This window comes from Stenella coeruleoalba (assembly GCF_951394435.1).
Source record: "Stenella coeruleoalba genome assembly, contig: scaffold_138, whole genome shotgun sequence".
Taxonomy (NCBI): Eukaryota; Metazoa; Chordata; class Mammalia; order Artiodactyla; family Delphinidae; genus Stenella; species Stenella coeruleoalba.
Window position 1 is genome coordinate 774597 of NW_027646297.1, and position 22727 is coordinate 797323.

At 43.8% G+C, this 22727-nt stretch overlaps 1 long non-coding RNA gene across 1 annotated transcript; it reads right to left on the reverse strand.

Moving 5' to 3' along the window:
- Window positions 1–5229: 5229 nt before the first annotated feature.
- On the reverse strand, window positions 5230–21375 carry LOC307181199. Its single transcript, XR_013826096.1, has 4 exons — window positions 21304–21375; window positions 16565–16646; window positions 11826–11907; window positions 5230–5588 (listed from the first exon to the last, which is right to left on the reverse strand). It is a non-coding gene; the product is annotated as an uncharacterized lncRNA (long non-coding RNA).
- Window positions 21376–22727: the final 1352 nt, after the last annotated feature.

Below are 22727 nucleotides of genomic sequence, written 5' to 3' on the forward strand. Positions count from 1 at the left end.
CTCTCATTTCCCACCAGGAAGAGGAATTAACCAAAGGCTCAGCGTGCCGTGCCGGATCCAGATTAGGGCCTGAAGCCATCCTGCGGTGTTGCGGCCAGCTCACAAGAAAGCGAGTTGAAGAAAGGAGCTCAGGGGCACTGTAATTCACAAACCTGCAGAGTTATAAATGACAGCTATCGTCCAAAAATTGACTGAAGTAAGGCTGCCAAGAGGACTTGAAAACGGGGCAGAATTGCAGGAAACCGATTTCAGGAGGTAGACTGGAATTGCATTGAAAGCATAGGAAAAGAGGCAGAACGTCCACAATGATGCACTTGGCCAAAAAGGGCGTATGCGTTTTTTCCTGAATATATTCAGGAAAAAACGCATACGCCCTTTTTGGCCAACCAAGCAAGCTTGCAAAGGAAATCTGCACTACAATGAAGTCTCACTTCCCCCTGGTCAAAAGGGCCATCTGAAAAAAGTGTAAAATCCAGAAAGGCAGGACAGGCCATGGAGAACTGGGAGCCTTGTTATGCTGATGGGCGGGATGTAAATTGCCAACAACCACTCGGGAGAAGTGTATGGTGTTTCCTGAAACATCTAAAAAACAAAGCAAGAGAGCCTAGGGCACTTCCACTTATGGTCCTATAGCTTAGGGAATTTAAAATCAAAAAGACACAGCCACCCCAAAGTTTCGAATGGCTCTGTTTACAAGAACCTCGTTTACAGTACAAGTTCAACATCGCAGAAAGTGCAAAATGGATAAAAAAGTTGTGGTATTTACTTACAAAGCAATATCACTCAGCAATGAAATCTGTGTCATCAGGCCCTTAGCAGCACAATGAGTGGATTCAGGTATGATGATTCTAACTGAAATAAGTCACACAGAAACAGAAACATCATAAGATATCAGTAATACACGGAATGTAAACTTGGCTACACAGGAACTGAATTACAGAACAGAACAGGGTCTCAAATTTAGAAAACCAACTTATGCTTGCTTAAGGGGAAAGGTGAGTTGGGGTGCTGCATAAAACCAGAGATTGAAATGAGCACAGATAAAGTTCCTTAAGCCAAATATGGAATAGACAAGAGCTACTCCTTGCTCGAAGAAATGGACCCAACACCGCATATTAAACGCCTAAGAATGTACCTGACTAGTAAGTATCTTAAAACCTAGGGATTGCTATGTCTCCGAAAGAGAATCAAGCATGTGTACAGGGGCATAAACGCAGCAGTGATAGGATTAGAGAGGTTCGGTGAGCAAATGAAGACCCTTTGAAGTCATATTGCATGGTACCCATTCCACGGGTTTCAACTACCCAGGTTTTAGGTATTCTTCCTTCAGGTAAAACATGCATGTGGAACCCAGAGTATGATCAACCATGAGATCGGGAGACGTGTTCAAATATGTCTCAGTTTTCCTCCCCTGGTACTCGGGTGCAACATTCCAGACGCTTTACTAACACTGTCCCCACTTGGAGAGTCAGCGCCTGTAACCTCCTGTTTGGCCCAGTTTGCAATTTCTGCGGAAGATGAACAGGAATAGCGAGAACCAATGAGAGACTAGCTGGAGGTGTCTGGACGGGCAAATTTAACTCTCATTTCCCAACAGGAAGAGGAAATAACCAAAGGCTCAGCGTGCCGTACCGGAATCAGATTAGGGCCTGAAGCCATCCTGCGGTGTTGCGGCCAGCTCAAAAGAAAGCGAGTTGAAGAAAGGAGCTCAGGGGCACTGTAATTCACAAACCTGCAGAGTTATAAATGACAGCTATCGTCCAAAAATAGACTGAAGTAAGGCTGCCAAGAGGACTTGAATGCAGGGCAGAATTGCAGGAAACCGATTTCAGGAGGTAGACTGGAATTGCATTGAAAGCATAGGAAAAGAGGCAGAACGTCCACAATGATGCACTTGGCCAAAAAGGGCGTATGCGTTTTTTCCTGAATATATTCAGGAAAAAACGCATACGCCCTTTTTGGCCAACCAAGCAAGCTTGCAAAGGAAATCTGCACTACAATGAAGTCTCACTTCCCCCCGGTCAAAAGGGCCATCTGAAAAAAGTGTAAAATCCAGAAAGGCAGGACAGGCCATGGAGAACTGGGAGCCTTGTTATGCTGATGGGCGGGATGTAAATTGCCAACAACCACTCGGGAGAAGTGTATGGTGTTTCCTGAAACATCTAAAAAACAAAGCAACAGAACCTAGGGCACTTCCACTTATGGTCCTATAGCTTAGGGAAATTAAAATCAAAAAGACACAGCCACCCCAAAGTTTGGATCGGCTCTGTTTACAAGAACCTCGTTTACAGTACAAGTTCAACATCGCAGAAAGTGAAAAATGGATAAAGAAGTTGTGGTATTTACTTACAAAACAATATCACTCAGCAATGAAATCTGTGTCATCAGGCCCTTAGCAGCACAATGAGTGGATTCAGGTATGATGATTCTAACTGAAATAAGTCACACAGAAAAAGAAACATCATAAGATATCAGTAATACACGGAATGGAAACTTGGCTACACAGGAACTGAATTACAGAACAGAACAGGGTCTCAAATTTAGAAAACCAACTTATGCTTGCTTAAGGGGAAAGGTGAGTTGGGGTGCTGCATAAAACCAGAGATTGAAATGAGCACAGATAAAGTTCCTTAAGCCAAATATGGAATAGACAAGAGCTACTCCTTGCTCAATGAAATGGACTCAACACCCCATATTAAACGCCTAAGAATGTACCTGAGTAGTAAGTATCTTAAAACCTATGGATTGCTATGTCTCCAAAAGAGAATCAAGCATGTGTACAGGGGCATAAACGCAGCAGTGATAGGATTGGAGAGGTTCGGTGAGCATATGAAGACCCTTTGAAGTCATATTGCATGGTAACCATTACACGGGTCTCAACTCTCCAGGATTAAGGTATTCTTCCTTCAGCTAAAACATGCATGTGGAACCCAGAGTATGATCAACCATGTGAACGGGAGACGTGTTCAAATATATCTCAGTTTTCCTCCCCTGGTACTTGGGTGCAACATTCCAGACGCTTTACTAACACTCTCCCGACTTGGAGAGTCAGTCCCTTTAACCTCCTGTTTGGCCCAGTTTGCAATTTCTGTGGAAGATGAACAGGAATAGCGAGAACCAATGAGAGACTAGCTGGAGGTGTCTGCACGGGCAAATTTACCTCTCATTTCCCACCAGGAAGAGGAATTAACCAAAGGCTCAGCATGCCGGGCCGGAACCAGATTAGGCCCTGAAGCCATCCTGCGGTGTTGCGGCCAGGTCACAAGAAAGCGAGTTGAAGAAAGGAGCTCAGGGGCACTGTAATTCACAAACCTGCAGAGTTATAAATGACAGCTATCGTCCAAAAATAGACTGAAGTAAGGCTGCCAAGAGGACTTGAAAGCGGGGCAGAATTGCAGGAAACCGATTTCAGGAGGTAGACTGGAATTGCATTGAAAGCATAGGAAAAGAGGCAGAACGTCCACAATGATGCACTTGGCCAAAAAGGGCGTATGCGTTTTTTCCTGAATATATTCAGGAAAAAACGCATAAGCCCTTTTTGGCCAACCAAGCAAGCTTGCAAAGGAAATCTGCACTACAATTAATTCTCACTTTCCCCCGGTCAAAAGGGCCATCTGAAAAAAGTGTAAAATCCAGAAAGGCAGGACAGGCCATTGAGAACTGGGAGCCTTGTTATGCTGATGGGCGGGATGTAAATTGCCAACAGACACTTGGGAGAAGTGTATGGTGTTTCCTGAAACATCTAAGAAACAAAGCAACAGAGCCTAGGGCACTTCCACTTATGGTCCTATAGCTTAGGGAAATTAAAATCAAAAAGACACAGCCACCCCAAAGTTTGGAACGGCTCTGTTTACAAGAACCTCGTTTACAGTACAAGTTCAACATCGCAGAAAGTGAAAAATGGATAAAGAAGTTGTGGTATTCACCTACAAAGCAATATCACTCAGCAATGAAATCTATGTCATCAGGCCCTTAGCAGCACAATGAGTGGATTCAGGAATGATGATTGTAACTGAAATAAGTCACACAGAAAAAGAAACATCATAAGATATCAGTAATACACGGAATGTAAACTTGGCTACACAGGAACTGAATTACAGAACAGAACAGGGTCTCAAATTTAGAAAACCAACTTATGCTTGCTTAAGGGGAAAGGTGAGTTGGGGTGCTGCATAAAACCAGAGATTGAAATGAGCACAGATAAAGTTCCTTAAGCCAAATATGGAATAGACAAGAGCTACTCCTTGCTCAATGAAAAGGACTCAACACCGCATATTAAACGCCTAAGAATGTACCTGACTAGTAAGTATCTTAAAACCTATGGATTGCTATGTCTCCGAAAGAGAATCAAGCATGTGTACAGGAGCATAAACGCAGCAGTGATAGGATTGGAGAGGTTCGGTGAGCAAATGAAGACCCTTTGAAGTCATATTGCATGGTACCCATTCCACGGGTTTCAACTACCCAGGTTTAAGGTATTCTTCCTTCAGCTAAAACATGCATGTGGAACCTAGATTATGATCTACCATGTGATGGGGAGACGTGTTCAAATATGTCTCAGTTTTCGTACCCTGGTACTCGGGTGCAACATTCCAGACGCTTTACTAACACTCTCCCGACTTGGAGAGTCAGTCCCTTTAACCTCCTGTTTGGCCCAGTTTGCAATTTCTGCGGAAGATGAACAGGAATAGCGAGAACCAATGAGAGGCTAGCTGGAGGTATCTGGACGGGCAAATTTAACTCTCATTTCCCACCAGGAAGAGGAATTAACCAAAGGCTCAGCATGCCGTGCCGGATCCAGATTAGGGCCTGAAGACATCCTGCGGTGTTGCGGCCAGCTCACAAGAAAGCGAGTTGAAGAAAGGAGCTCAGGGGCACTGTAATTCACAAACCTGCAGAGTTATAAATGACAGCTATCGTCCAAAAATAGACTGAAGTAAGGCTGCCAAGAGGACTTGAAAACGGGGCAGAATTGCAGGAAACCGATTTCAGGAGGTAGACTGGAATTGCATTGAAAGCATAGGAAAAGAGGCAGAACGTCCACAATGATGCACTTGGCCAAAAAGGGCGTATGCGTTTTTTCCTGAATATATTCAGGAAAAAACGCATACGCCCTTTTTGGCCAACCAAGCAAGCTTGCAAAGGAAATCTGCACTACAATGAAGTCTCACTTCCCCCTGGTCAAAAGGGCCATCTGAAAAAAGTGTAAAATCCAGAAAGGCAGGACAGGCCATGGAGAACTGGGAGCCTTGTTATGCTGATGGGCGGGATGTAAATTGCCAACAACCACTCGGGAGAAGTGTATGGTGTTTCCTGAAACATCTAAAAAACAAAGCAACATAGCCTAGGGCACTTCCACTTATGGTCCTATAGCTTAGGTAATTTAAAATCAAAAAGACACAGCCACCCCAAAGTTTGGAACGGCTCTGTTTACAAGAACCTCGTTTACAGTACAAGTTCAACATCGCAGAAAGTGAAAAATGGATAAAGAAGTTGTGGTATTTACTTAAAAAGCAATATCACTCAGCAATGAAATCTGTGTCATCAGGCCCTTAGCAGCACAATGAGTGGATTCAGGTATGATGATTCTAACTGAAATAAGTCACACAGAAAAAGAAACATCATAAGATATCAGTAATACACGGAATGTAAACTTGGCTACACAGGAACTGAATTACAGAACAGAACAGGGTCTCAAATTTAGAAAACCAACTTATGCTTGCTTAAGGGGAAAGGTGAGTTGGGGTGCTGCATAAAACCAGAGATTGAAATGAGCACAGATAAAGTTCCTTAAGCCAAATATGGAATAGACAAGAGCTACTCCTTGCTCAACGAAATGGACTCAACACCGCATATTAAACGCCTAAGAATGTACCTGACTAGTAAGTATCTTAAAACCTATGGATTGCTATGTCTCCGAAAGAGAATCAAGCATGTGTACAGGGGCATAAACGCAGCAGTGATAGGATTGGAGAGGTTCGGTGAGCAAATGAAGACCCTTTGAAGTCATATTGCATGGTACCCATTCCACGGGTTTCAACTACCCAGGTTTTAGGTATTCTTCCTTCAGCTAAAACATGCATGTGGAACCCAAGTATGATCAACCATGTGATCGGGAGACGTGTTCAAATAAGTCTCAGTTTTCTTCCCCTGGTACTCGGGTGCAACATTCCAGACGCTTTACTAACACTCTCCCGACTTGGAGAGTCAGTCCCTTTAACCTCCTGTTTGGCCCAGTTTGCAATTTCTGCGGAAGATGAACAGGAATAGCGAGAACCAATGAGAGGCTAGCTGGAGGTGTCTGGACGGGCAAATTTAACTCTCATTTCCCACCAGGAAGAGGAAATAACCAAAGGCTCAGCATGCCGTGCCAGAACCAGATTAGGGCCTGAAGACATCCTGCGGTGTTGCGGCCAGGTCACAAGAAAGCGAGTTGAAGAAAGGAGCTCAGGGGCACTGTAATTCACAAACCTGCAGAGTTATAAATGACAGCTATCGTCCAAAAATAGACTGAAGTAAGGCTGCCAAGAGGACTTGAAAGCGGGGCAGAATTGCAGGAAACCGATTTCAGGAGGTAGACTGGAATTGCACTGAAGGCATAGGAAAAGAGGCAGAACGTCCACAATGATGCACTTGGCCAAAAAGGGCGTATGAGTTTTTTCCTGAATATATTCAGGAAAAAACGCATACACCCTTTTTGGCCAACCAAGCAAGCTTGCAAAGGAAATCTGCACTACAATGAAGTCTCACTTCCCCCCGGTCAAAAGGGCCATCTGAAAAAAGTGTAAAATCCAGAAAGGCAGGACAGGCCATGGAGAACTGGGAGCCTTGTTATGCTGATGGGCGGGATGTAAATTGCCAACAACCACTCGGGAGAAGTGTATGGTGTTTCCTGAAACATCTAAAAAACAAAGCAACAGAACCTAGGGCACTTCCACTTATGGTCCTATAGCTTAGGGAAATTAAAATCAAAAAGACACAGCCACCCCAAAGTTTGGATCGGCTCTGTTTACAAGAACCTCGTTTACAGTACAAGTTCAACATCGCAGAAAGTGAAAAATGGATAAAGAAGTTGTGGTATTTACTTACAAAGCAATATCACTCAGCAATGAAATCTGTGTCATCAGGCCCTTAGCAGCACAATGAGTGGATTCAGGTATGATGATTCTAACTGAAATAAGTCACACAGAAAAAGAAACATCATAAGATATCAGTAATACACGGAATGTAAACTTGGCTACACAGGAACTGAATTACAGAACAGAACAGGGTCTCAAATTTAGAAAACCAACTTATGCTTGCTTAAGGGGAAAGGTGAGTTGGGGTGCTGCATAAAACCAGAGATTGAAATGAGCACAGATAAAGTTCCTTAAGCCAAATATGGAATAGACAAGAGCTACTCCTTGCTCGAAGAAATGGACCCAACACCGCATATTAAACGCCTAAGAATGTACCTGACTAGTAAGTATCTTAAAACCTAGGGATTGCTATGTCTCCGAAAGAGAATCAAGCATGTGTACAGGGGCATAAACGCAGCAGTGATAGGATTAGAGAGGTTCGGTGAGCAAATGAAGACCCTTTGAAGTCATATTGCATGGTACCCATTCCACGGGTTTCAACTACCCAGGTTTTAGGTATTCTTCCTTCAGGTAAAACATGCATGTGGAACCCAGAGTATGATCAACCATGAGATCGGGAGACGTGTTCAAATATGTCTCAGTTTTCCTCCCCTGGTACTCGGGTGCAACATTCCAGACGCTTTACTAACACTGTCCCCACTTGGAGAGTCAGCGCCTTTAACCTCCTGTTTGGCCCAGTTTGCAATTTCTGCGGAAGATGAACAGGAATAGCGAGAACCAATGAGAGACTAGCTGGAGGTGTCTGGACGGGCAAATTTAACTCTCATTTCCCAACAGGAAGAGGAAATAACCAAAGGCTCAGCGTGCCGTACCGGAATCAGATTAGGGCCTGAAGCCATCCTGCGGTGTTGCGGCCAGCTCAAAAGAAAGCGAGTTGAAGAAAGGAGCTCAGGGGCACTGTAATTCACAAACCTGCAGAGTTATAAATGACAGCTATCGTCCAAAAATAGACTGAAGTAAGGCTGCCAAGAGGACTTGAATGCAGGGCAGAATTGCAGGAAACCGATTTCAGGAGGTAGACTGGAATTGCATTGAAAGCATAGGAAAAGAGGCAGAACGTCCACAATGATGCACTTGGCCAAAAAGGGCGTATGCGTTTTTTCCTGAATATATTCAGGAAAAAACGCATACGCCCTTTTTGGCCAACCAAGCAAGCTTGCAAAGGAAATCTGCACTACAATGAAGTCTCACTTCCCCCCGGTCAAAAGGGCCATCTGAAAAAAGTGTAAAATCCAGAAAGGCAGGACAGGCCATGGAGAACTGGGAGCCTTGTTATGCTGATGGGCGGGATGTAAATTGCCAACAACCACTCGGGAGAAGTGTATGGTGTTTCCTGAAACATCTAAAAAACAAAGCAACAGAACCTAGGGCACTTCCACTTATGGTCCTATAGCTTAGGGAAATTAAAATCAAAAAGACACAGCCACCCCAAAGTTTGGATCGGCTCTGTTTACAAGAACCTCGTTTACAGTACAAGTTCAACATCGCAGAAAGTGAAAAATGGATAAAGAAGTTGTGGTATTTACTTACAAAACAATATCACTCAGCAATGAAATCTGTGTCATCAGGCCCTTAGCAGCACAATGAGTGGATTCAGGTATGATGATTCTAACTGAAATAAGTCACACAGAAAAAGAAACATCATAAGATATCAGTAATACACGGAATGGAAACTTGGCTACACAGGAACTGAATTACAGAACAGAACAGGGTCTCAAATTTAGAAAACCAACTTATGCTTGCTTAAGGGGAAAGGTGAGTTGGGGTGCTGCATAAAACCAGAGATTGAAATGAGCACAGATAAAGTTCCTTAAGCCAAATATGGAATAGACAAGAGCTACTCCTTGCTCAATGAAATGGACTCAACACCCCATATTAAACGCCTAAGAATGTACCTGAGTAGTAAGTATCTTAAAACCTATGGATTGCTATGTCTCCGAAAGAGAATCAAGCATGTGTACAGGGGCATAAACGCAGCAGTGATAGGATTGGAGAGGTTCGGTGAGCATATGAAGACCCTTTGAAGTCATATTGCATGGTAACCATTACACGGGTCTCAACTCTCCAGGATTAAGGTATTCTTCCTTCAGCTAAAACATGCATGTGGAACCCAGAGTATGATCAACCATGTGAACGGGAGACGTGTTCAAATATATCTCAGTTTTCCTCCCCTGGTACTCGGGTGCAACATTCCAGACGCTTTACTAACACTCTCCCGACTTGGAGAGTCAGTCCCTTTAACCTCCTGTTTGGCCCAGTTTGCAATTTCTGTGGAAGATGAACAGGAATAGCGAGAACCAATGAGAGACTAGCTGGAGGTGTCTGCACGGGCAAATTTACCTCTCATTTCCCACCAGGAAGAGGAATTAACCAAAGGCTCAGCATGCCGGGCCGGAACCAGATTAGGCCCTGAAGCCATCCTGCGGTGTTGCGGCCAGGTCACAAGAAAGCGAGTTGAAGAAAGGAGCTCAGGGGCACTGTAATTCACAAACCTGCAGAGTTATAAATGACAGCTATCGTCCAAAAATAGACTGAAGTAAGGCTGCCAAGAGGACTTGAAAGCGGGGCAGAATTGCAGGAAACCGATTTCAGGAGGTAGACTGGAATTGCATTGAAAGCATAGGAAAAGAGGCAGAACGTCCACAATGATGCACTTGGCCAAAAAGGGCGTATGCGTTTTTTCCTGAATATATTCAGGAAAAAACGCATAAGCCCTTTTTGGCCAACCAAGCAAGCTTGCAAAGGAAATCTGCACTACAATTAATTCTCACTTTCCCCCGGTCAAAAGGGCCATCTGAAAAAAGTGTAAAATCCAGAAAGGCAGGACAGGCCATTGAGAACTGGGAGCCTTGTTATGCTGATGGGCGGGATGTAAATTGCCAACAGACACTTGGGAGAAGTGTATGGTGTTTCCTGAAACATCTAAGAAACAAAGCAACAGAGCCTAGGGCACTTCCACTTATGGTCCTATAGCTTAGGGAAATTAAAATCAAAAAGACACAGCCACCCCAAAGTTTGGAACGGCTCTGTTTACAAGAACCTCGTTTACAGTACAAGTTCAACATCGCAGAAAGTGAAAAATGGATAAAGAAGTTGTGGTATTCACCTACAAAGCAATATCACTCAGCAATGAAATCTATGTCATCAGGCCCTTAGCAGCACAATGAGTGGATTCAGGAATGATGATTGTAACTGAAATAAGTCACACAGAAAAAGAAACATCATAAGATATCAGTAATACACGGAATGTAAACTTGGCTACACAGGAACTGAATTACAGAACAGAACAGGGTCTCAAATTTAGAAAACCAACTTATGCTTGCTTAAGGGGAAAGGTGAGTTGGGGTGCTGCATAAAACCAGAGATTGAAATGAGCACAGATAAAGTTCCTTAAGCCAAATATGGAATAGACAAGAGCTACTCCTTGCTCAATGAAAAGGACTCAACACCGCATATTAAACGCCTAAGAATGTACCTGACTAGTAAGTATCTTAAAACCTATGGATTGCTATGTCTCCGAAAGAGAATCAAGCATGTGTACAGGAGCATAAACGCAGCAGTGATAGGATTGGAGAGGTTCGGTGAGCAAATGAAGACCCTTTGAAGTCATATTGCATGGTACCCATTCCACGGGTTTCAACTACCCAGGTTTAAGGTATTCTTCCTTCAGCTAAAACATGCATGTGGAACCTAGATTATGATCTACCATGTGATGGGGAGACGTGTTCAAATATGTCTCAGTTTTCGTACCCTGGTACTCGGGTGCAACATTCCAGACGCTTTACTAACACTCTCCCGACTTGGAGAGTCAGTCCCTTTAACCTCCTGTTTGGCCCAGTTTGCAATTTCTGCGGAAGATGAACAGGAATAGCGAGAACCAATGAGAGGCTAGCTGGAGGTATCTGGACGGGCAAATTTAACTCTCATTTCCCACCAGGAAGAGGAATTAACCAAAGGCTCAGCATGCCGTGCCGGATCCAGATTAGGGCCTGAAGACATCCTGCGGTGTTGCGGCCAGCTCACAAGAAAGCGAGTTGAAGAAAGGAGCTCAGGGGCACTGTAATTCACAAACCTGCAGAGTTATAAATGACAGCTATCGTCCAAAAATAGACTGAAGTAAGGCTGCCAAGAGGACTTGAAAACGGGGCAGAATTGCAGGAAACCGATTTCAGGAGGTAGACTGGAATTGCATTGAAAGCATAGGAAAAGAGGCAGAACGTCCACAATGATGCACTTGGCCAAAAAGGGCGTATGCGTTTTTTCCTGAATATATTCAGGAAAAAACGCATACGCCCTTTTTGGCCAACCAAGCAAGCTTGCAAAGGAAATCTGCACTACAATGAAGTCTCACTTCCCCCTGGTCAAAAGGGCCATCTGAAAAAAGTGTAAAATCCAGAAAGGCAGGACAGGCCATGGAGAACTGGGAGCCTTGTTATGCTGATGGGCGGGATGTAAATTGCCAACAACCACTCGGGAGAAGTGTATGGTGTTTCCTGAAACATCTAAAAAACAAAGCAACATAGCCTAGGGCACTTCCACTTATGGTCCTATAGCTTAGGTAATTTAAAATCAAAAAGACACAGCCACCCCAAAGTTTGGAACGGCTCTGTTTACAAGAACCTCGTTTACAGTACAAGTTCAACATCGCAGAAAGTGAAAAATGGATAAAGAAGTTGTGGTATTTACTTAAAAAGCAATATCACTCAGCAATGAAATCTGTGTCATCAGGCCCTTAGCAGCACAATGAGTGGATTCAGGTATGATGATTCTAACTGAAATAAGTCACACAGAAAAAGAAACATCATAAGATATCAGTAATACACGGAATGTAAACTTGGCTACACAGGAACTGAATTACAGAACAGAACAGGGTCTCAAATTTAGAAAACCAACTTATGCTTGCTTAAGGGGAAAGGTGAGTTGGGGTGCTGCATAAAACCAGAGATTGAAATGAGCACAGATAAAGTTCCTTAAGCCAAATATGGAATAGACAAGAGCTACTCCTTGCTCAACGAAATGGACTCAACACCGCATATTAAACGCCTAAGAATGTACCTGACTAGTAAGTATCTTAAAACCTATGGATTGCTATGTCTCCGAAAGAGAATCAAGCATGTGTACAGGGGCATAAACGCAGCAGTGATAGGATTGGAGAGGTTCGGTGAGCAAATGAAGACCCTTTGAAGTCATATTGCATGGTACCCATTCCACGGGTTTCAACTACCCAGGTTTTAGGTATTCTTCCTTCAGCTAAAACATGCATGTGGAACCCAAGTATGATCAACCATGTGATCGGGAGACGTGTTCAAATAAGTCTCAGTTTTCTTCCCCTGGTACTCGGGTGCAACATTCCAGACGCTTTACTAACACTCTCCCGACTTGGAGAGTCAGTCCCTTTAACCTCCTGTTTGGCCCAGTTTGCAATTTCTGCGGAAGATGAACAGGAATAGCGAGAACCAATGAGAGGCTAGCTGGAGGTGTCTGGACGGGCAAATTTAACTCTCATTTCCCACCAGGAAGAGGAAATAACCAAAGGCTCAGCATGCCGTGCCAGAACCAGATTAGGGCCTGAAGACATCCTGCGGTGTTGCGGCCAGGTCACAAGAAAGCGAGTTGAAGAAAGGAGCTCAGGGGCACTGTAATTCACAAACCTGCAGAGTTATAAATGACAGCTATCGTCCAAAAATAGACTGAAGTAAGGCTGCCAAGAGGACTTGAAAGCGGGGCAGAATTGCAGGAAACCGATTTCAGGAGGTAGACTGGAATTGCACTGAAGGCATAGGAAAAGAGGCAGAACGTCCACAATGATGCACTTGGCCAAAAAGGGCGTATGAGTTTTTTCCTGAATATATTCAGGAAAAAACGCATACACCCTTTTTGGCCAACCAAGCAAGCTTGCAAAGGAAATCTGCACTACAATGAAGTCTCACTTCCCCCCGGTCAAAAGGGCCATCTGAAAAAAGTGTAAAATCCAGAAAGGCAGGACAGGCCATGGAGAACTGGGAGCCTTGTTATGCTGATGGGCGGGATGTAAATTGCCAACAACCACTCGGGAGAAGTGTATGGTGTTTCCTGAAACATCTAAAAAACAAAGCAACAGAACCTAGGGCACTTCCACTTATGGTCCTATAGCTTAGGGAAATTAAAATCAAAAAGACACAGCCACCCCAAAGTTTGGATCGGCTCTGTTTACAAGAACCTCGTTTACAGTACAAGTTCAACATCGCAGAAAGTGAAAAATGGATAAAGAAGTTGTGGTATTTACTTACAAAGCAATATCACTCAGCAATGAAATCTGTGTCATCAGGCCCTTAGCAGCACAATGAGTGGATTCAGGTATGATGATTCTAACTGAAATAAGTCACACAGAAAAAGAAACATCATAAGATATCAGTAATACACGGAATGTAAACTTGGCTACACAGGAACTGAATTACAGAACAGAACAGGGTCTCAAATTTAGAAAACCAACTTATGCTTGCTTAAGGGGAAAGGTGAGTTGGGGTGCTGCATAAAACCAGAGATTGAAATGAGCACAGATAAAGTTCCTTAAGCCAAATATGGAATAGACAAGAGCTACTCCTTGCTCGAAGAAATGGACCCAACACCGCATATTAAACGCCTAAGAATGTACCTGACTAGTAAGTATCTTAAAACCTAGGGATTGCTATGTCTCCGAAAGAGAATCAAGCATGTGTACAGGGGCATAAACGCAGCAGTGATAGGATTAGAGAGGTTCGGTGAGCAAATGAAGACCCTTTGAAGTCATATTGCATGGTACCCATTCCACGGGTTTCAACTACCCAGGTTTTAGGTATTCTTCCTTCAGGTAAAACATGCATGTGGAACCCAGAGTATGATCAACCATGAGATCGGGAGACGTGTTCAAATATGTCTCAGTTTTCCTCCCCTGGTACTCGGGTGCAACATTCCAGACGCTTTACTAACACTGTCCCCACTTGGAGAGTCAGCGCCTTTAACCTCCTGTTTGGCCCAGTTTGCAATTTCTGCGGAAGATGAACAGGAATAGCGAGAACCAATGAGAGACTAGCTGGAGGTGTCTGGACGGGCAAATTTAACTCTCATTTCCCAACAGGAAGAGGAAATAACCAAAGGCTCAGCGTGCCGTACCGGAATCAGATTAGGGCCTGAAGCCATCCTGCGGTGTTGCGGCCAGCTCAAAAGAAAGCGAGTTGAAGAAAGGAGCTCAGGGGCACTGTAATTCACAAACCTGCAGAGTTATAAATGACAGCTATCGTCCAAAAATAGACTGAAGTAAGGCTGCCAAGAGGACTTGAATGCAGGGCAGAATTGCAGGAAACCGATTTCAGGAGGTAGACTGGAATTGCATTGAAAGCATAGGAAAAGAGGCAGAACGTCCACAATGATGCACTTGGCCAAAAAGGGCGTATGCGTTTTTTCCTGAATATATTCAGGAAAAAACGCATACGCCCTTTTTGGCCAACCAAGCAAGCTTGCAAAGGAAATCTGCACTACAATGAAGTCTCACTTCCCCCCGGTCAAAAGGGCCATCTGAAAAAAGTGTAAAATCCAGAAAGGCAGGACAGGCCATGGAGAACTGGGAGCCTTGTTATGCTGATGGGCGGGATGTAAATTGCCAACAACCACTCGGGAGAAGTGTATGGTGTTTCCTGAAACATCTAAAAAACAAAGCAACAGAACCTAGGGCACTTCCACTTATGGTCCTATAGCTTAGGGAAATTAAAATCAAAAAGACACAGCCACCCCAAAGTTTGGATCGGCTCTGTTTACAAGAACCTCGTTTACAGTACAAGTTCAACATCGCAGAAAGTGAAAAATGGATAAAGAAGTTGTGGTATTTACTTACAAAACAATATCACTCAGCAATGAAATCTGTGTCATCAGGCCCTTAGCAGCACAATGAGTGGATTCAGGTATGATGATTCTAACTGAAATAAGTCACACAGAAAAAGAAACATCATAAGATATCAGTAATACACGGAATGGAAACTTGGCTACACAGGAACTGAATTACAGAACAGAACAGGGTCTCAAATTTAGAAAACCAACTTATGCTTGCTTAAGGGGAAAGGTGAGTTGGGGTGCTGCATAAAACCAGAGATTGAAATGAGCACAGATAAAGTTCCTTAAGCCAAATATGGAATAGACAAGAGCTACTCCTTGCTCAATGAAATGGACTCAACACCCCATATTAAACGCCTAAGAATGTACCTGAGTAGTAAGTATCTTAAAACCTATGGATTGCTATGTCTCCGAAAGAGAATCAAGCATGTGTACAGGGGCATAAACGCAGCAGTGATAGGATTGGAGAGGTTCGGTGAGCATATGAAGACCCTTTGAAGTCATATTGCATGGTAACCATTACACGGGTCTCAACTCTCCAGGATTAAGGTATTCTTCCTTCAGCTAAAACATGCATGTGGAACCCAGAGTATGATCAACCATGTGAACGGGAGACGTGTTCAAATATATCTCAGTTTTCCTCCCCTGGTACTTGGGTGCAACATTCCAGACGCTTTACTAACACTCTCCCGACTTGGAGAGTCAGTCCCTTTAACCTCCTGTTTGGCCCAGTTTGCAATTTCTGTGGAAGATGAACAGGAATAGCGAGAACCAATGAGAGACTAGCTGGAGGTGTCTGCACGGGCAAATTTACCTCTCATTTCCCACCAGGAAGAGGAATTAACCAAAGGCTCAGCATGCCGTGCCGGATCCAGATTAGGGCCTGAAGCCATCCTGCGGTGTTGCGGCCAGCTCACAAGAAAGCGAGTTGAAGAAAGGAGCTCAGGGGCACTGTAATTCACAAACCTGCAGAGTTATAAATGACAGCTATCGTCCAAAAATAGACTGAAGTAAGGCTGCCAAGAGGACTTGAAAACGGGGCAGAATTGCAGGAAACCGATTTCAGGAGGTAGACTGGAATTGCATTGAAAGCATAGGAAAAGAGGCAGAACGTCCACAATGATGCACTTGGCCAAAAAGGGCGTATGCGTTTTTTCCTGAATATATTCAGGAAAAAACGCATACGCCCTTTTTGGCCAACCAAGCAAGCTTGCAAAGGAAATCTGCACTACAATGAAGTCTCACTTCCCCCTGGTCAAAAGGGCCATCTGAAAAAAGTGTAAAATCCAGAAAGGCAGGACAGGCCATGGAGAACTGGGAGCCTTGTTATGCTGATGGGCGGGATGTAAATTGCCAACAACCACTCGGGAGAAGTGTATGGTGTTTCCTGAAACATCTAAAAAACAAAGCAACATAGCCTAGGGCACTTCCACTTATGGTCCTATAGCTTAGGTAATTTAAAATCAAAAAGACACAGCCACCCCAAAGTTTGGAACGGCTCTGTTTACAAGAACCTCGTTTACAGTACAAGTTCAACATCGCAGAAAGTGAAAAATGGATAAAGAAGTTGTGGTATTTACTTAAAAAGCAATATCACTCAGCAATGAAATCTGTGTCATCAGGACCTTAGCAGCACAATGAGTGGATTCAGGTATGATGATTCTAACTGAAATAAGTCACACAGAAAAAGAAACATCATAAGATATCAGTAATACACGGAATGTAAACTTGGCTACACAGGAACTGAATTTCAGAAGAGAACAGGGTCTCAAATTTAGAAAACCAACTTATGCTTGCTTAAGGGGAAAGGTGAGTTGGGGTGCTGCATAAAACCAGAGATTGAAATGAGCACAGATAAAGTTCCTTAAGCCAAATATGGAATAGACAAGAGCTACTCCTTGCTCAACGAAATGGACTCAACACCGCATATTAAACGCCTAAGAATGTACCTGACTAGTAAGTATCTTAAAACCTATGGATTGCTATGTCTCCGAAAGAGAATCAAGCATGTGTACAGGGGCATAAACGCAGCAGTGATAGGATTGGAGAGGTTCGGTGAGCAAATGAAGACCCTTTGAAGTCATATTGCATGGTACCCATTCCACGGGTTTCAACTACCCAGGTTTTAGGTATTCTTCCTTCAGCTAAAACATGCATGTGGAACCCAAGTATGATCAACCATGTGATCGGGAGACGTGTTCAAATAAGTCTCAGTTTTCTTCCCCTGGTACTCGGGTGCAACATTCCAGATGCTTTACTAACACTCTCCCGACTTGGAGAGTCAGTCCCTTTAACCTCCTGTTTGGCCCAGTTTGCAATTTCTGCGGAAGATGAACAGGAATAGCGAGAACCAATGAGAGGCTAGCTGGAGGTGTCTGGACGGGCAAATTTAACTCTCATTTCCCACCAGGAAGAGGAAATAACCAAAGGCTCAGCATGCCGTGCCAGAACCAGATTAGGGCCTGAAGACATCCTGCGGTGTTGCGGCCAGGTCACAAGAAAGCGAGTTGAAGAAAGGAGCTCAGGGGCACTGTAATTCACAAACCTGCAGAGTTATAAATGACAGCTATCGTCCAAAAATAGACTGAAGTAAGGCTGCCAAGAGGACTTGAAAGCGGGGCAGAATTGCAGGAAACCGATTTCAGGAGGTAGACTGGAATTGCACTGAAGGCATAGGAAAAGAGGCAGAACGTCCACAATGATGCACTTGGCCAAAAAGGGCGTATGAGTTTTTTCCTGAATATATTCAGGAAAAAACGCATACACCCTTTTTGGCCAACCAAGCAAGCTTGCAAAGGAAATCTGCACTACAATGAAGTCTCACTTCCCCCCGGTCAAAAGGGCCATCTGAAAAAAGTGTAAAATCCAGAAAGGCAGGACAGGCCATGGAGAACTGGGAGCCTTGTTATGCTGATGGGCGGGATGTAAATTGCCAACAACCACTCGGGAGAAGTGTATGGTGTTTCCTGAAACATCTAAAAAACAAAGCAACAGAACCTAGGGCACTTCCACTTATGGTCCTATAGCTTAGGGAAATTAAAATCAAAAAGACACAGCCACCCCAAAGTTTGGATCGGCTCTGTTTACAAGAACCTCGTTTACAGTACAAGTTCAACATCGCAGAAAGTGAAAAATGGATAAAGAAGTTGTGGTATTTACTTACAAAGCAATATCACTCAGCAATGAAATCTGTGTCATCAGGCCCTTAGCAGCACAATGAGTGGATTCAGGTATGATGATTCTAACTGAAATAAGTCACACAGAAAAAGAAACATCATAAGATATCAGTAATACACGGAATGTAAACTTGGCTACACAGGAACTGAATTACAGAACAGAACAGGGTCTCAAATTTAGAAAACCAACTTATGCTTGCTTAAGGGGAAAGGTGAGTTGGGGTGCTGCATAAAACCAGAGATTGAAATGAGCACAGATAAAGTTCCTTAAGCCAAATATGGAATAGACAAGAGCTACTCCTTGCTCAATGAAATGGACTCAACACCCCATATTAAACGCCTAAGAATGTACCTGAGTAGTAAGTATCTTAAAACCTATGGATTGCTATGTCTCCGAAAGAGAATCAAGCATGTGTACAGGGGCATAAACGCAGCAGTGATAGGATTGGAGAGGTTCGGTGAGCATATGAAGACCCTTTGAAGTCATATTGCATGGTAACCATTACACGGGTCTCAACTCTCCAGGATTAAGGTATTCTTCCTTCAGCTAAAACATGCATGTGGAACCCAGAGTATGATCAACCATGTGAACGGGAGACGTGTTCAAATATATCTCAGTTTTCCTCCCCTGGTACTCGGGTGCAACATTCCAGACGCTTTACTAACACTCTCCCGACTTGGAGAGTCAGTCCCTTTAACCTCCTGTTTGGCCCAGTTTGCAATTTCTGTGGAAGATGAACAGGAATAGCGAGAACCAATGAGAGACTAGCTGGAGGTGTCTGCACGGGCAAATTTACCTCTCATTTCCCACCAGGAAGAGGAATTAACCAAAGGCTCAGCATGCCGGGCCTGAACCAGATTAGGCCCTGAAGCCATCCTGCGGTGTTGCGGCCAGGTCACAAGAAAGCGAGTTGAAGAAAGGAGCTCAGGGGCACTGTAATTCACAAACCTGCAGAGTTATAAATGACAGCTATCGTCCAAAAATAGACTGAAGTAAGGCTGCCAAGAGGACTTGAAAGCGGGGCAGAATTGCAGGAAACCGATTTCAGGAGGTAGACTGGAATTGCATTGAAAGCATAGGAAAAGAGGCAGAACGTCCACAATGATGCACTTGGCCAAAAAGGGCGTATGCGTTTTTTCCTGAATATATTCAGGAAAAAACGCATACGCCCTTTTTGGCCAACCAAGCAAGCTTGCAAAGGAAATCTGCACTACAATTAATTCTCACTTTCCCCCGGTCAAAAGGGCCATCTGAAAAAAGTGTAAAATCCAGAAAGGCAGGACAGGCCATTGAGAACTGGGAGCCTTGTTATGCTGATGGGCGGGATGTAAATTGCCAACAGACACTTGGGAGAAGTGTATGGTGTTTCCTGAAACATCTAAGAAACAAAGCAACAGAGCCTAGGGCACTTCCACTTATGGTCCTATAGCTTAGGGAAATTAAAATCAAAAAGACACAGCCACCCCAAAGTTTTGAACGGCTCTGTTTACAAGAACCTCGTTTACAGTACAAGTTCAACATCGCAGAAAGTGAAAAATGGATAAAGAAGTTGTGGTATTCACCTACAAAGCAATATCACTCAGCAATGAAATCTATGTCATCAGGCCCTTAGCAGCACAATGAGTGGATTCAGGTATGATGATTGTAACTGAAATAAGTCACACAGAAAAAGAAACATCATAAGATATCAGTAATACACGGAATGTAAACTTGGCTACACAGGAACTGAATTACAGAACAGAACAGGGTCTCAAATTTAGAAAACCAACTTATGCTTGCTTAAGGGGAAAGGTGAGTTGGGGTGCTGCATAAAACCAGAGATTGAAATGAGCACAGATAAAGTTCCTTAAGCCAAATATGGAATAGACAAGAGCTACTCCTTGCTCAACGAAAAGGACTCAACACCGCATATTAAACGCCTAAGAATGTACCTGACTAGTAAGTATCTTAAAACCTATGGATTGCTATGTCTCCGAAAGAGAATCAAGCATGTGTACAGGAGCATAAACGCAGCAGTGATAGGATTGGAGAGGTTCGGTGAGCAAATGAAGACCCTTTGAAGTCATATTGCATGGTACCCATTCCACGGGTTTCAACTACCCAGGTTTAAGGTATTCTTCCTTCAGCTAAAACATGCATGTGGAACCTAGATTATGATCTACCATGTGATGGGGAGACGTGTTCAAATATGTCTCAGTTTTCGTACCCTGGTACTCGGGTGCAACATTCCAGACGCTTTACTAACACTCTCCCGACTTGGAGAGTCAGTCCCTTTAACCTCCTGTTTGGCCCAGTTTGCAATTTCTGCGGAAGATGAACAGGAATAGCGAGAACCAATGAGAGGCTAGCTGGAGGTATCTGGACGGGCAAATTTAACTCTCATTTCCCACCAGGAAGAGGAATTAACCAAAGGCTCAGCGTGCCGTGCCGGATCCAGATTAGGGCCTGAAGCCATCCTGCGGTGTTGCGGCCAGCTCACAAGAAAGCGAGTTGAAGAAAGGAGCTCAGGGGCACTGTAATTCACAAACCTGCAGAGTTATAAATGACAGCTATCGTCCAAAAATTGACTGAAGTAAGGCTGCCAAGAGGACTTGAAAACGGGGCAGAATTGCAGGAAACCGATTTCAGGAGGTAGACTGGAATTGCATTGAAAGCATAGGAAAAGAGGCAGAACGTCCACAATGATGCACTTGGCCAAAAAGGGCGTATGCGTTTTTTCCTGAATATATTCAGGAAAAAACGCATACGCCCTTTTTGGCCAACCAAGCAAGCTTGCAAAGGAAATCTGCACTACAATGAAGTCTCACTTCCCCCTGGTCAAAAGGGCCATCTGAAAAAAGTGTAAAATCCAGAAAGGCAGGACAGGCCATTGAGAACTGGGAGCCTTGTTATGCTGATGGGCGGGATGTAAATTGCCAACAGACACTTGGGAGAAGTGTATGGTGTTTCCTGAAACATCTAAAAAACAAAGCAACATAGCCTAGGGCACTTCCACTTATGGTCCTATAGCTTAGGTAATTTAAAATCAAAAAGACACAGCCACCCCAAAGTTTGGAACAGCTCTGTTTACAAGAACCTCGTTTACAGTACAAGTTCAACATCGCAGAAAGTGAAAAATGGATAAAGAAGTTGTGGTATTTACTTAAAAAGCAATATCACTCAGCAATGAAATCTGTGTCATCAGGCCCTTAGCAGCACAATGAGTGGATTCAGGTATGATGATTGTAACTGAAATAAGTCACACAGAAAAAGAAACATCATAAGATATCAGTAATACACGGAATGGAAACTTGGCTACACAGGAACTGAATTACAGAACAGAACAGGGTCTCAAATTTAGAAAACCAACTTATGCTTGCTTAAGGGGAAAGGTGAGTTGGGGTGCTGCATAAAACCAGAGATTGAAATGAGCACAGATAAAGTTCCTTAAGCCAAATATGGAATAGACAAGAGCTACTCCTTGCTCAACGAAATGGACTCAACACCGCATATTAAACGCCTAAGAATGTACCTGACTAGTAAGTATCTTAAAACCTATGGATTGCTATGTCTCCGAAAGAGAATCAAGCATGTGTACAGGGGCATAAACGGAGCAGTGATAGGATTGGAGAGGTTCGGTGAGCAAATGAAGACCCTTTGAAGTCATATTGCATGGTACCCATTCCACGGGTTTCAACTACCCAGGTTTTAGGTATTCTTCCTTCAGCTAAAACATGCATGTGGAACCCAAGTATGATCAACCATGTGATCGGGAGACGTGTTCAAATAAGTCTCAGTTTTCTTCCCCTGGTACTCGGGTGCAACATTCCAGACGCTTTACTAACACTCTCCCGACTTGGAGAGTCAGTCCCTTTAACCTCCTGTTTGGCCCAGTTTGCAATTTCTGCGGAAGATGAACAGGAATAGCGAGAACCAATGAGAGGCTAGCTGGAGGTGTCTGGACGGGCAAATTTAACTCTCATTTCCCACCAGGAAGAGGAAATAACCAAAGGCTCAGCATGCCGTGCCAGAACCAGATTAGGGCCTGAAGCCATCCTGCGGTGTTGCGGCCAGGTCACAAGAAAGCGAGTTGAAGAAAGGAGCTCAGGGGCACTGTAATTCACAAACCTGCAGAGTTATAAATGACAGCTATCGTCCAAAAATATACTGAAGTAAGGCTGCCAAGAGGACTTGAAAGCGGGGCAGAATTGCAGGAAACCGATTTCAGGAGGTAGACTGGAATTGCATTGAAAGCATAGGAAAAGAGGCAGAACGTCCACAATGATGCACTTGGCCAAAAAGGGCGTATGCGTTTTTTCCTGAATATATTCAGGAAAAAACGCATACGCCCTTTTTGGCCAACCAAGCAAGCTTGCAAAGGAAATCTGCACTACAATGAAGTCTCACTTCCCCCCGGTCAAAAGGGCCATCTGAAAAAAGTGTAAAATCCAGAAAGGCAGGACAGGCCATGGAGAACTGGGAGCCTTGTTATGCTGAAGGGCGGGATGTAAATTGCCAACAAACACTCGGGAGAAGTGTATGGTGTTTCCTGAAACATCTAAAAAACAAAGCAAGAGAGCCTAGGGC